Genomic DNA, 15,059 nt, shown 5'->3' with positions numbered 1-15,059 from the left:
AACATTTAAAAAAGCATTATGCTTTAGTAAATACCACAGCAATATCACATTTCAATATGTATCAACAATGGCCAAAGAAAAGACCTCCTATAATAAACAGAAACGTCACCAATAGACGTATAATAGCACAAGTTGCACCTAGCTATATATACAGACCTCTGACGTGCCCAAGGACCGAAAAAAACCTGAAGGCGTTAATTTGATAACTACTTATCACAATCAATGGCAAGATGTCTACCGGATACTATCTAGAAACTGGGGGATCTTATTGAGTGATCCCAAAGTAAACAACCTCATTTCCGATAAACCAAGGGTCATAGCCAGGAGGGCCCGTAACCTGAAAGACCATTAGGTTAATAGCCATTTTGTACGGCCCAAACAATAGCTCAACAGGGGGGTCAGACTAAAGGGTACCTTCCCATGTGGTGAGTGCACCACCTGTCCCTTTATGTTGGCAAGTGATTGTGTTCCTAACACTGTATTTCCCACACAGATTCGTCTCAAAAATTATGTGAACTGCAAGACACGAAACGTCATTTATGCGGTTGTGTGTAGTTGCCCTAAAATCTATGTGGGGCAAACCACACAGGAATTAAGACGAAGATTCCAACAGCATCTATCCACTATTAATACTGCGAGGACGGACCGTGACAAGTGAAAAGACTCTTACAGTGGTGGCCAAAAGTATTGGCACCCCTGCAATTCTGTCAGATAATACTCAGTTTCTTCCTGAAAATGATTGCAATCACAAATTCTTTGGTATTATTATCTTCATTTAATTTGTCTTCAATGAAAAAACACAAAAGAGAATGAAGCAAAAATCAAATCATTGATCATTTCACACAAAACTCCAAAAACGGGACAGACAAAAGTATTGGCACCCTCAGCCTAATACTTGGTTGCACAACCTTTAGCCAAAATAACTGCGAACAACCGCTTCCGGTAACCATCAATGAGTTTCTTACTATGCTCTGCTGGAATTGTAGACCATCTAAACTGCTCCAGGTCCATGATATTTGAAGGGTGCCTTCTCCAAACTGCCATTTTGAGATCTCTCCACAGGTGTTCTATGGGTTTATCGGAAATGAGGTTGTTTACTTTGGGATCACTCAATAAGATCCCCCAGTTTCTAGATAGTATCCGGTAGACATCTTGCCATTGATTGTGATAAGTAGTTATCAAATTAACGCCTTCAGGTTTTTTTCGGTCCTTGGGCACGTCAGAGGTCTGTATATATAGCTAGGTGCAACTTGTGCTATTATACGTCTATTGGTGACGTTTCTGTTTATTATAGGAGGTCTTTTCTTTGGCCATTGTTGATACATATTGAAATGTGATATTGCTGTGGTATTTACTAAAGCATAATGCTTTTTTAAATGTTTTTCATTTTGCAGGGGTGCCAATACTTTTGGCCACCCCTGTACATCAGTTGCTGCACATTTTTTAAATTTCCACAACTGCAAGACCAGCGGGATTTATTTAGTTGGCTTACAGACAATTGAAAAAAACATCCGTAACAGAGACATCATCCCGGAGTTATTACGACAGGAATCAAGATGGATCTATAAATTAAATAGCTTGGCCCCTGTTGGACTAAATGAAGAGCTTCTTTTTACTGGTTTTTATAAACCACGTTGAACATTCTGGGATTGGGATCCTTTTCCTCGATCGGACTCCTGATGTTTTATTGAGATATACAGTTTTTTCGATATGTGTCTGCATTTATGTCACCATGATAAGTTTGGGACATCTGTACCTAGGTGACTATCATTATCCTTGACAGTTTGGTTATAATAACCTCTTCTCCTTTCCCCCTCCCTTCCCCCCCCTTTTTTTTTTAACAAAATGGTCATTTACATACATGTTGTATGTCTCTTAGTCATTGTCTGTCCTAGTGTTCCTATCTACTCATTTACTCATTTATGGTCACATTATGAGGAATACATAAAATCAGTCCCATACGTGAATATATCAGTTTATCTCTAATAATGTGCCCGTGGCTTTTTGTGACTCTCTTGTTACTTTTTATTAACTACCCCCCCCCTCCCCCCTGTTAACCTACCTTCATCATCTATGTATGCATAGGTGTCACAAACCGGTGCGCTAATGCATAGAGAGATTGTCCCAGTCTTGTCTCACACACCCACTCCACCGCACGGACTGGGGTGTGGGAGGAGACTGGGTGTCTCCCATTTCTGATTTATGCCTTCGATACTGTGGGGCGCGTTCCCGGATACTGGGACTGGAAGCATTCATGGTTTTGCTTCCGCAATTACTCCCCGTGGACCAGCGCGCACGCGCTGGCACAACATACCAGTGGCATGCGATATGGATCTTTACAGCTGACACCAACTCAGGTAATTACTGAATTACACACTTTAGCTTCTTCAGAATATAAATTCAGGACTGGCCCAGCTGCCTTTACACCACATCTCTCCCCTGATGAAGCCACAAAGCTAGTGGCGATACGCATGGGGTAGTGGCCCTTTTTTGACCTACCTATTTGATGCACATGGAGACAGTCCCATTCCTAACCCACAGGTTGTATTTTGGGAATTGCTGAATGTTGGCTTAGGGACTTGCGGCCCCCCTTTATATATTTCTTCAATATCTCTTCTCCCTCCCTGTGGGTAAAATTTAAAAATTAAAATTTAGGATTAGCTGCTATTATATATCTATTGATATTTCTTTAGGACGTCAGGGGTCTGTATATATAGCTAGGTGCAACTTATGCTATTATACGTCTATTGGTGACGTTTCTGTTTATTATAGGAGGTCTTTTCTTCGGCCATTGTTGATACATATTGAAATGTGATATTGCTGTGGTATTTACTAAAGCATAATGCTTTTTTAAATGTTTTTAATTTTCTATGTTGTGTCCGGTCCTTTTTCTAATTAATAAAAATCATGATATTATATATCTAATGCTCCCTGTCTATTTATACATACCACTTTTTCTTGTTGCATGTTCTCAGTTCTAATCAGGTATGTGACGGGTTGAGCAAAAAGTGTTTATAAGACCACTGGTGCCCTCCCTTTGTGTGTTTCTTTGAGTTATTATTTAATGATACTCTTCTAACGTTTATGAGGACTCTTGTCAAGTGTGTCTGGTCAGCAAGTGAAACAACCTACGTGTCTGTGTCAATACCCCTGTGTGCCTGAGAGAAGCTGCAGCACATGGTCTATGGTCGCCCTGAGTAACGGTTCCCCCAGTTTTCCAAATAATTCATGTAACCTGACTCGCCCCTATCTGAACCTAGCGGCATGAGTGTAATATTGGTGGCCCGTACGGGGAATCCTGAGCGGGAATTAGCGTGTAGAGGGAGAAGAGGAAAAGTGTCTGGAAAAACACAGCAGCACAGCACCTCAACTAAACTCTGCTACACCAGTTAAAGAAAAACTCACTAGCAGCAATGGATGTGGAAATCTTAATGGACAGGATTAGTGAGCTGCTTCTTCAGTTGACCTGTGAAGAATTGAGAACAGTAGCAGAACATATAAAGATGTCAGTAGAACAGATTTCCAAAGCAAACAACCGCAGGCAACTGTTAGCAGCCATTAATGCAAAAATGGATGAGCTGGGGGAGTAAGGAGCTGAAGACGTCATGGGGACATTCCTCCAGGAACTAACGCAGTTTCTAACCAGGTTGAAGTTGGAGTATGGAGGGGCGGCACCAATTACCAAAAGCAGGAATCTCCATCCACAGACTGAACTACAGCAATTGAAAGAACAATTCAAAGCCCCAACAGCCCTGCAGGAATCGACCAAATCCTTTGAACGGGTGATAGACTCGGACAGGACATTTAACCTGCTCGGGTTAGATAAATCAGGAAGACATTCCTCTCTAACACCACAAATCACAGTAAGGAAAGAATTCAAGATCCTGGGACAGATGGGAGAATGTGAACAGAAAGAGAGACTGTCTTATATGAACTTGTTGCACCAGATCGATGCAGGCTTACAGAAAGGTTACCAGCCAGATGAGATCATTGAGAGGGTGGTGAAAACGATCAGCCCAGAACTGAACCTCCGTAGTATGCTAGAAATGAAAAGTCAATTGACCTTGCAACAGCTGAAGATGATTTTAAAAGGGCACTATAAAGAAGAGAGTACTTCAGAATTGTTCCACCGACTCATTAACCAGTCACAGAAAAATAATGAATCACCCCAAAATTTCTTGTTCAGAGCAATTGAACTGAAGGATAGACTGTTGCTTGCATCCAGAGATGTAGAAGCGGAAGAGAAGTTTGATGCTGGACTAGTCCAGAAGAAGTTCTTGAGATCATTGGGAACGGGATTAATCAGCAAAGATATCAAGTTGCAGCTGAAACAGTACCTAGAAGATCCTGGCATTTTGGATGAAGTCCTAATTAAAAAAATGAATGAGGCCGCTAGTTTGGAGTCAGAGAGCGGACAGAAGTTAAAGAAAACTGCTACTAAAAACTGCTCCTCTGCTCCTAAAATCATCAAAATGAGTCAGCTGAAGTTGGAGACCCCCGGTGGCCAGTCCGAAGATCATCATAGAGACCCTCCAGTGCCACCTCCTGGAGGGAACCTTAAATCACCAACAAAAGAGAGGCCTGCCAGCGCTGACTGGGAGGAAGTAATAGGAGAACTGCAAGCCGAGTTGATTGAGGTGAAAAAGTTGATTTGTTCCAGGCCAGAACCGGTATCCCTCAGACCCAGGAGGGGGTTCCAAAACAGAAGATACCCGGCTTGTGAAGCGTGCCATTCATCAAATCAGAGTACCGTGGGTGGCCACTATCTAAGATGTGGTGAGGAAGGACATTATGCCAAGGAATGCCAATGGTTACGTTTGTTTGGGTTAAAAGACAGGAGGTTACCAGTGTGTGGCGACTGGTAACCCCGACATGGAGGAGGCCCCAGAAGCAAGTCCAAATCTCACCAAACCCCAGAACGGCACATGAGGTAAAACGGCTGCGTCAGTACTATCCCCAAGTGTGTTCCCGTCTACAACAGCTGCAAAGGAGACAGGGGCATCAGTTACTTAATGCCCAGTGCGGAGGTCAAAAGATGTACTCCTGGGAGGAGGATTCCTCGGTCAGTAAAGATAGCCTCATCAGCCTAATTGGTGAAAGGTGCTTTATACAGTGCCAGCTAGATGGACTCCTAGTAAAAGCACTGTGGGATACAGGAGCCCAAGCGAGCCTTTTAAATGAAGAATAGAGAAGGTGCTACCTGCCACACACTTGCCTACGGTCACTAAAAGAACTCTTGGGACCAGTGGAACTCCACGGCAAAGCCATCAACCAGACTAAAATCCCTTTCATAGGCTGGGTGGAAGTGATTTTCCAACTCAGGGCCACAAAGAACAGCAACACCATCGAGCTTTTGGTACCTTTTCTCGTGACCAGTGATCAGAACGTGGCAGAGGATCCTATCCTGGGTTATAATGTAATCAATCAGGTCATCAAGAAACACAAGACAGGGGGCGTTGGTGGTGGATGCATCGCCACATCGCTCGCCATACCCAACGCCATGGTGGAAAACGTGATTCATAGAGTAAAGAAAGCACAGAATACAATGGACCTAAAGGAAGTCAAGGTAGGCTTGCGCCCAACCATCATCCCTGCAAACCAAATGGTGGGGGTGAGGTGTGGAGTCCGGGTAGAACCGGGAAGAAAAGTCCAGAAAAGACTGCTAGTGCCAAAAGACTCCTCAGAACTTCCGGAAGGCCTAGTTCAAGGTGAAACTGTGCTTACGATTTCTACTGGTGGGTTTGCTCGAGTGACAGTACCTGTGATGAATACTACGAAACCCGAAATTAGACTGGATCCAAAGACTGTGTTAGATCACATCGAAACCCTTAAAACGGTATATCCAGCCAGTGTTTGACCAGCCCAGGGGTCTACAGTGAATTCAGTCTCCCCACCAAGGAACTGGAGTTGCCCAGGGGAGGAGATTGCAAGACCCACCTCAGGGTCCTGGGATCCCCCAGTATCCCTGGAACACTTGTGTGCTGAAGATTTAGCGATAGCAAAACAGATGCTGAGAGAAGAGTGTCATGCATTCTCTAAAGATGACTCTGATATAGGCTGTATCCCGTCGTTGCAATTGAAAATCAAGTTGAAAGACACGACGCCAGTAACCAGAAGTTACATGTCTGTGCCGAAACCATTACACCGTGAAGTGAAAGAATATTTACAAAATCTCATCAACAGAGGTTGGGTTCAAAAGTCAAAGTCGTCTTATTCCTCTCCTATTGTCTGTGTTAGGAAGAAGGACGGTACGTTGAGACTCTGCTGTGATTACTGGGAACTAAACTGAAAGTCAGTACCTGATCGACACCCGATACCAAAGATCCAAGATATGCTGGATAGCCTATCAGGAAGTACCAGGTTCTCTGTCCTTGATCAGGATAAGGCATACCACCAAGGGTTTGTTGAAGAGTCCAGTAGACCCTTGACAGCATTCATCACACCGTGAGGATTATATGACTTGATCCGCATACCGTTTGGGCTCAGTTCAGCTCCAGCAGAATTCCAGAGGAGCATGGAGACATGTTTAGAAGGATTGAGGGATGATATCTGCCAGCCGTACTTGGATGACAATGTGGTACACAGCAAAACCGTCCGGGAGCATGTTGAACACGTGAGGACCGTATTACTGTTCAAAAGGCAAGTCCGATTTCTAGGGAAAATTGTGTTCGGAGAAGGATATACCATGAACCCAGCAGAAATTGCTCCAGTACTGGCCTTAAAAGGCAAGCGGCCCTCTACCGTCGGGGAGTTGAGGCAGATATTAGGATTCCTCTCCTACTATTGTACTTACATTTGGAACTTCTCCAGGATTGCCTCACTATACCCCCTCTTGGGGGGGGGGGACGAAAGAGATGACAACACCCACGGAGAAAAAGAAGAATGCGGGTAGGACCAGGCTTAAAAAAAACAATGCCCATTCTCTGGACAGCAGATCACCAGGAGGTATTAGAAGAACTAGTAGATTACCTGGTAAAACCACCCATCTTGGGATATCCTGATTTCAATTTACCATTTGTTCTTCATTGTGACACTTCTCAAGTTGGACTGAGAGCTGCCCTGTACCAGCATCAAGATGGAAAATTGAGGGTCATCGGTTATGGTTCTAGAACATTGACAGACGCCGAGAAGAATTACCATCTACATTCCGGAAAATTAGAGTTCCTGGCATTGAAATGGGCTATCTGTGAACGACTTAGAGATTGTCTCTACTACAGCAAAGAGTTTGAGGTATACACTGACAACAACCCTTTGACCTATGTCCTTACTATAGCCAAACTGAATGCAATGGGTCAGAGATGGGTCGCTGAACTAGCTGACTTCAATTTCAGCATCAAGTACAGGCCAGGCAAATGCAATGCGGATGCAAGAATGCCACTAGAGCCTGAGGAGTTCATGCAAGAATGCTCAGAGGAAGTCAGTCTGGAAGCAATTGAGAGCACTACCCAAGCAGTACAAGCTTATCAGGAGGAAGACACACCATTGTGGTGTCCATTGACAGTGGAAACCACCATAAAAGAGAGAGAACAAGATCATCCCCAGTCTATTCAACAACTACCAAAAGGGAAAATCCGTAGAGCACAATGGGAAGATCAGATAATTGGTAGAATACTACTTTATGTGGACCAAAATCGGTTTCCAAGTAAACATGAGAGAGACAATGAGTCACCAGCAGCATCTGTTTTAGTTAAAGAATGGACGAAGCTCTACCTCAGTGAAGACTGTATCCTGTATTGTAAAGGAGGACAAAACCGGCAGTTGGTACTACCCAAAGTATTCCGTAGGTTGGTCTTCAAAGTACTCCATGAAAAAATGGGACATCTGGGAGTGGAAAGGACAACAAATTTGATCCGTGAACGTTTATTCTCGTCGTACATGCAGAAAGATATTGAGAGGTACGTGACCAGGGAATGTGGGTGTCTGAAAGATTAAACGTCCCAACACATCAACCCGGGCACCTATGGGCAACATCCAAACTACGTATCCATTTGAGATGGTCTCAATAGACTTTCTACATCTCGAGACATGCAAGGGTGGTTACGAATACATCTTGGTGGTGATGTACCATTTCACTCGATTTGCTCAAGCATATGCTACCACCAATAAATCGGGTCGAACAGCAGCAGAGAAGATTTTCAATGATTTTGCTTTCAAGTTTGGGTGACCCTACGAGGTTACACCACGACCAAGGAAGAGAATTTGAGAACCAGCTCTTTGCCAAGCTAGGAAAGTACTGTAGAATTCAGAGATCCCACACAATGCCCTATCACCCAGAGGGCAATGGAAAACTGGAACGTTTTAACCGGACATTATTGTTGAAGTTGCGCACTTTATCAGCTGATGAGAAGAAAGACTGGAAGAGTTCTCTGTCAAAAGTGGTACATGCCTATAACTGTACAAAGAGCGATGCAACGGGTTAATCACCCTTTTTCCTATTGTATGGACGATCGTCAAGACTGCCAATCTACATCATGTTCGATACACCAGTGTCAGAGACTTACAGAACATATCGGAAGTACGTTCGGAAATGGAAGGAACGGATGGCAGAGGCATACAACATAGCATCCAAAGTGGTTATGCAAGGATAGAGCAAGAGTAAGGAGCACTATGATCGAAAATGTTATGAAGCAGAATTGGCACCGGGAAGCAGGGTGCTAGTCAAGAACGTACATGAGAAAGGCGGTCCAGGAAAACTTTGTTCGTACTGGGAAGACAAGGTGTATGTGGTAGTAAGGAGGCAAGCTGATGACAGCCCAGTGTATGAAATCCGATTGGAAACGGGAGACAAGAAAACCAGAATAGTCCATCGGAATTTACTACTACTCTGTGATTATCTCCCACCACAACAAGACTTCCCAGAAGTAGACCGACATCGTCTGAGATCGACTAAGGGACCACCACAAACCGAAGCTCCGGAGGTGGATAGTGACCTTGAAAGTTCCGATGGAGAAGAACACACCGTTGTATTTCTCGGACCGGCAAGGAGAGGGATGTACTAGCCTCAGGAGAGTGAACGAAGTCCTGAGGCTCCAGAGTTCATAACAAGGAGTACAGATGAAGTCCAATTCAGATCTGATGATCGAACAATGGCCCCTGAAGATACCGATTGACACTTAGGAGGAGAAGAATTACCAGACTGAACCTAGCAGCATGCGTGTAACAATCAGATCCCTTCCTTCCCCAAGTAGACCCTAAGCACGGAGCCCCAGGCGAATACCAGGACCCCATCCTTCCCCGCACAGACCCCAAGCAAGTAACAGGACCCCCTTCTTCCCCACGCAGATCCCAAGCATGCAGCCCCATACAAGTCACAGGACCCCCTCCTTCCCCATGCAGACTTCCACCATGCAGCTCCATGCAAGTAACAGGATCTACTCCTTTCCCACGCAGGCCCATGCAAGTAACAAGACCCTCTCCTTCCCCATGCAGAACCCCAGCATGCAGCCCTATACAAGTAACAGCATCACCCTAGCATGCAGTCCCATACAAACAATATGACCCACAGCACAAAGCCCCACGCAAGTAACAGCACCTCCTCCTTCCCCACACATACAAAATCCCCCTTTTCACTGTGCAGCCTCCATGCAGGAACATCCACTTATCTGCGCCTCCAAAACCCCTCAGTTCCTCAGTGTCATCTCTCCACAGCCTCAGCACCAGAACGCGGCTTCCTGGCATCAGGTTTGCAATGGAGAAAGAGGCCCCGCCCCATCCGGTGATATCAAATCGCATGGGCATGATGTCAGCAGAGGTCATTTAGACCACTTGGATTTAGTCTCTACCGCTGGATCAGGCGAGGGTTGTGGCTATATCCCAGTACGGTAAAGGGCCTGATCCTTCTGTCCACTAGGCTTCAGCTGTCTCACACAGAGCTGGTTCGTTTCTAGTGGGCAGAGGGACTAGGCCCTTTCTCTATATAAGAGGGCTAGATCCTAGTGGGCAGAGGGACTAAGCCCTTTCTCTATATAAGAGGGCTAGATCCTAGTGAGCAGAAGGACCAGGCCCTTTCTCTATATAAGAGTGCTAGATCCTAGTCGCCAGAAGGACCAGGCCTTTCCCTATATAAGGCTGCTAAATCCTAGTGGACAGAGGGACCAGGGCCTTTCTCTATGTAAGAGGGCTAGATCTTAGTGGGCAGAGGGACCAGGTCCTTCTTCTATATAAGAGTGCATGATCCTAGTGGACAGAGAGACCAGGCCCTTCTTCAATATAATGCTGCTAGATCCTAGTGGGCAGAGGGACCAGGCCCTTCTTCTATATAAGAGTGCAAGATCCTAGTGGACAGAGGGACCAGGCCCTTCTTCAATATAATGCTGCTAGATCCTAGTGGGCAGAGGGACCAGACCATTTCTCTGTGTAAGGGGGCTAGACCCTAGTGGGCAGAGGGACCAGGCCCTTTCTCTATATAAGAGTGCTAGATCCTAGTGGCCAGAGGGACCAGGCCCTTCCCTATATAAGGCTGCTAAATCTTAGTGGACAGAGGAACCAGGCCCTTTCTCTATGTAAGAGGGCTAGTTCCTAGTGGGCAGAGGGACCAGACCATTTCTCTGTGTAAGGGGGCTAGATCCTAGTGGGCAGAGGGACCAGACCCTTTCTCTGTGTAAGGGGGCTAGACCCTAGTGGGCAGAGGGACCGGGCCCTTTCTCTATATAAGAGTGCTAGATCCTAGTGGCCAGAGGGCATGGAGTGAGAGGTTGAGAGTGATTGTTCATCAGCATTCTGCACCTGTGTTAAGGAGGTCTGCTGGATCCTGTTGTGCATTTTCAGTGAGATCTTGGCTGGTAAATACCATTACATTTTTGCGATGTTTCTCATTTTAAAGTGTCATCAGTTGGCCTTGTGGCAGCTTCTCACCCCACTCCACTCATCATTTTGACGATCATGTTCTGCTCACGCTCACGCTTACCGTGATCATCTCTCTGTCCATTCCCCAAGATATCCTTTGCTTTTCTTGTTATTATTTCTCTTTCAATTCATTTTCCTTTTCTGTAGTATAGAACATACAGCAGTCATCAAAAGCTCGAACCAACATCTCAAGTTAACTTGACTATGGAGATATCGTATATTTTAACATTTTGTGCACATACGGGTTTTTTTGTGTTGGTGAGATTTTAATCCTATTTAATAAATAATCTAGTTTTAAGTGAATATATGTTCGCCTGTTTTGACTCCCTTTTTTGATTAATACTTTTTGACAATTCTTTTTTTATAATACACCAAAAAGCTGCTTGTGATTCTTATGCTGTATATATTAAATAGACTTTCATAAAAAAATATTCTACGAGTCCGATTCATCATTGCATTTGCACCTTTCTTTAACTAGCTTTTGGTGTTTTTCATTTGTGACTAATTCTTTTCATTTGTGCCATTTTATATGTATTTAGCTGTTTGTTTGTTTTTATGTTCGTTATAGTGTGTAAGGCTTGAGGCTTCTAGATGTTTTTTTCTAAATCATTAATTGTAAGTTTTCAAAAAAGTGCTACATTTTTACTCCAATGTATTCCAGGTCCCCCTGGAGCTTGTGCTTGTGTACCGTGTCTGATGTGAGCATTGTGCTTGGGTCACGTGTCTGAAATGTGTGCTTTGCTTGTGTGATGTGTCCAATGTGTGCATTGTGTTTGAGTGATTTCTTATGTGTGAGATGTGATTATCTGATATATAAGGTGTGAGGTGTACGCTCTGTTTGAGTGATGTCACTTTGCTTGTGTGATGTGTCTGATGTGTGCGCTATGCTTATGTGACATGTACAATTTGTGCACTGTGCTTGTATGCAGGGCTTACCATTGCTAGGGTCAGAAAACATCAGGGGTTCAAGCCCCAAGACAAATATTAGCCTACAAACCCCTTCTACATTTTTTTTTAACACTGCAGATAAAACAGTGATATTTCTGAGTATAGATAACGTAGTAATGTTACCTGCAGTCCTATGTAACACCACAGATAACACAATGATAACTGAGTACAGATAATGCAGTCCTATTTAACACAATGGACACCATGTGCAGTGGCAGTGCCACATGGCGACATTGTTTTGCTTCATAGAAGTCTCACTGTCTCCTAGGGAAAGTCTGTGACTTCTGCAGTCTCGCTGCTCATGAAGACAGTCTGCTATGGTCCTCTAAAGTGCACCACAAATGACAGAATTAGATAACTTTAGAATACTACTGATAGGGCTACTATGACTGTGGCAGTGTATAAGGGAGCAATCTTTGATGAAGGAACTGTGTTTGGGAACACCATTTATGAGGCACTGTAATTTGGGGCACATTAGATGTCAGGTCTCTGGTTTGAGCATTTTTCATTGTGTATGTAACTGCCGGATACACAAGTGCAGTCCCATAGTCCATGAATGGAGTGGAGATTGAACATACACATCACCACTTAATTCAAGACTGTGCTCTGAAGGACCGAGTTTCCATAATCCCAAGTCCTGTTCTTGGGATCATTGGAGGTCCCAGCGATCGGTAAGTAACCTGAGATAACTTACTATTTTGGAAAGAACCCTTTAAAGGGGTTGTCCACTACTTATTATCCCCTCCCCAATGTATCCCCCCGGGGCCTGTAAGTCTTTTTGTAATTACCTTCTGTTGCAGTTACTGCCTGTGAGCGGGGCTATCGCTGGCCGCTCACAGGTATCATGTGACCCCCGGCTGCAGCCAGCTCTGACATCCGCTGACGTCACGACAAGTCCAGGCTGCAGCCGAGGGTCCCTCTTCTGCGTTCCACCGGTGGATGCTGGGTTGTGGGCGGAGTTACCCCGCACGTCACACCCGGCATCCACCACGCGCTCTTCCTCTCCTCATTCATCGGGAAAGCGCGCGGTGGATGCTGGGTGTGACGCACGGGGTAACCCAGCCCACAACCCAGCAGCCACCGCGGGGACCCCAGCGCTGAGTCACGCCTCACTTGACGTGACATCAATGGCGGGTCACGTGATGCCTGTGAGCAGCCAGCGAGAGCGCCGCTCACAGGCAGAACCTGCAACAGAAGGTAATTACAAACACACTTATGGGTCCCGGGGGGAATACATTGGGGGCATAATCAAAAGTTGTGGCCAACTTCTTTAAAAGGGTTGTCCAGTTATATAACATTTAGAACCTATCCTTAGGATAGGGCAGTATGATACGTCATCAGTATCACACCGCTGGGGGTCTGACACCTGGCACCCTGAACAATTTCTATCAGCTCTTGAATTGGAGTTGAAGTGCAGTACTTGGCAGTGGCTGACAACAGTCAATTAATGGGGGGTGATAAGTATGAGACCTCCCCAATCTGATATTGATGACCTATGCAATGGGTAGATTATCAATGTCATATGACTAAACAACTTCTCTTAGCATTTATAAAGGGAACCTGACATGAGATTCCTGCTAGCCAAATCACAGGCTCCATGAATCAGGCGCTTGCTGCATTACTGCAGTCATGTATGTATAGGGAGAGACCTGCCAGTGGAGGTAAGCAGGTTTAGGGAGAGCCCACCAGGGACCGACCTCGGACTCCTCATCCAAGACACATAGGCCCTAATTCATTAAGGTGTTTATGCCAGAATTCCGGTGTAAAACACCTTCATAAGTCACAACATCTTTACATAGTTCGGAATTTACATAAAAATTGTGCAACTTTTGGCGTTTTCACACCAGTTCCGCTCAGCTTTGCCAAACTGGGCCGAGCCTGGCCAGGGTTAATTCATGAAAAGTTACGCCAATTTAAAGGGGTTGTCCACTACTTAACATGTGCCCCCAAGCAATTTGTCAACCTGAGATGAGAATTTTCCCAATTATATTTAATTACTAAAAGATCCTCTGAGGGGCGCTCTCTCTCCCGGTCACCTGTTGCTGAGGCGGAGATTGCTCTCATTTCCCGTGATGCCTTGTTCCGGGCACTGAATATTGACGTGACGTTACCCAGACTCCCTCTGACTGCGGCCATGTGATCTAGATTGGTTGCACTGTGGGCTGTGCAGACACCGCCCCTCACAGTCCGGGAGTATCTGTGGAGATGTTCAGTGAGCTCCTACCTCCTGTCACTGATGAAAGCGCTTATCGGACTAGCAGCACTGTCATCAGGCTGAGTGAGCAGAGAAGCGCTCCCTGGTACTGGTGGACGGAGGGAGTGAGGTAGTCATGATCTACTGCTCCTCCATCCTCTCAGTCCGGGGAGGGGAGAGGGGGGAGATTGGCGCTATCACAGTGGGGGACTCGGCACACATCCACCCCCCTCCTCACACGCTGCCCTGCTCCTATACAGCCGCTACTGTGTCCTGTCCCTAGACTCATGGCCCCCCACCCAGGCACCATCCAGGGACCTCCTGAGCCTGAGGTCTATTATACAGCAAGAAGAGATAAAACAGTAAGAGATGAGAAGAAGACAGTGACACCATAAACACCTGAAGAGCGGAGATAAGGAAAGAGAGAGAGAGAGTGCTCAGAGGGACTTACCTGACCTGTTACCACTGACATCACCAACAAACCCAGCTCTACAGCCATTACAGATGCAGCAGAGCCGACACCTTCAGCTATTCCGCAATGACAACCCCAGCTCTGCTGCACTGATGAGCCCAGCTGTGTTACATATGGAAAGTCATCTTCTCTATATCTGACACTTCTAAGATCAGCTCTGCTACATCTGCATAGCACAGCTATAGTAAAAACAGACACACACAGCTATACTGCCCTGAGATCTGAAGTTTAGAAGGTATTCCCTGCCCATGGGAGCACCGTGTTCAGTGGTTAGCACTGTAATCTTGCAGCGCGGGGGTCCTGGGTTCAAATCCCACCAAGGACAACAACTGCAAGGAGTTTGTATGTTCTCCCTGTGTTTGCATGGGTTTCCTCTGGGTTCTCCGGTTTCTTCCCACACTCCAAAGACATACTGATAGGGAATTTAGATTGTGAATACAGGGACCCACCGGCCTAAATGATAGATTAGAGATGTCAGTGTTTCTATAAAAAAAATTTAATGTAATGTCAATCAGAGTATAACTTATTTTTTGTACTTTGTTTTTAATATGGTTGTTTTGTTTATATGTTTGCAGCGGTGTGAGCGGGTCTTATTCCGAC

This window comes from Phyllobates terribilis, unplaced genomic scaffold (assembly GCF_046119375.1).
Source record: "Phyllobates terribilis strain yellow unplaced genomic scaffold, ASM4611937v1 Scaffold_11__3_contigs__length_659146591, whole genome shotgun sequence".
NCBI classification, from domain to species: domain Eukaryota; kingdom Metazoa; phylum Chordata; class Amphibia; order Anura; family Dendrobatidae; genus Phyllobates; species Phyllobates terribilis.
This window is presented reverse-complemented; position numbering follows the sequence as displayed.